The sequence below is a fragment of the Jaculus jaculus genome, chromosome 12 (genome assembly GCF_020740685.1).
Source record: "Jaculus jaculus isolate mJacJac1 chromosome 12, mJacJac1.mat.Y.cur, whole genome shotgun sequence".
NCBI lineage: Eukaryota > Metazoa > Chordata > Mammalia > Rodentia > Dipodidae > Jaculus > Jaculus jaculus.
Genome location: NC_059113.1, coordinates 42,740,915 through 42,741,942, shown reverse-complemented (window position 1 = coordinate 42,741,942; position 1,028 = coordinate 42,740,915). Strand labels below are relative to the sequence as shown.

General features: G+C 43.6%; 1 pseudogene; it reads right to left on the bottom strand.

Moving 5' to 3' along the window:
• Window positions 1-284: 284 nt before the first annotated feature.
• LOC105944369 lies at window positions 285-778 on the bottom strand (annotated as a pseudogene).
• Between the last annotated feature and the right edge of the window lie 250 nt (window positions 779-1,028).

Below are 1,028 nucleotides of genomic sequence, written 5' to 3'. Positions count from 1 at the left end.
TGTGGAACACTAACGATTGATAAATTGATATGGATACATTATTATTGACCAAAGTCTATACAGTTTGGATCATCACTTTTTTGGTATTTAGATTTTATTCATAACCATAAACTTAACTCTGTAATCCAGATAGACTTGGAGGAGAATAAGGAAAATATGGAACCTCAAAGAACTGCAGTGAGAGCACAGATTACAGGGTATGGTGAGCAGATGGGGAGTGCAGGGTGCTCTCCTGAGCTACAGAAGGAATGGTCTGGTGGTTAAGATGGGACAAATCAACCATATTAGAGCCGTCCACAGTTGGCCATGATGACTTCTTGCTAGTCTTGATGTTCCTGGACCCAAGACATTCCATTTCTTCAACAATGTTCATGCCTTCTTTCACTTTCCCAAATACCACATGCTTACCATCCAACCATTCAGTCTTGGCAGTTCAGATGAAAAACTGGGAACCATTTGTGTTTGGGCCAGCATTTGCCATAAACAAGATCCCAGGACCTGTATGCTTCAGGATGAAGTACTCATCCTCAAATTTCTCCCCATACATGGACTTGCCACCCATACTATTATGATGTGTGAAGTCACCACCCTGACACATGAATCTTGGAATAATTCTGTGAAAGCATGACCCCTTATAAGCAAATCCTTTCTTTCCAGTGCTCAGAGCATGAAAATTTTCTGCTGTCTTTGGAATTTTGTCTGCAAACAGCACAAAGGAGATACGGCCCAAGGGCTCGCCATTGATGGCGATGTCGAAGAACATGGTGGGGTTGACCATGACTGGAAAGAACCTGTGGCCAAGGACAGTGGTGTCTGCAAAGCCTGGATCATCACTTTTTGTGATGTACATTTTATAGGTTTTGATGAATGCCAGTGACTGTGCCTCCACCATTGCAGCTTCATGCAGAGCACTGCTACCCTTCTGTGAGTCCCCTGCCCATTGGTCTCTCCTGGTCAGAACTCTCGCAATCGTGTTTTCTTCACTGCCTCCATAGTGTTGCCTTTCTCAGAATGTCATATGGTTGGAA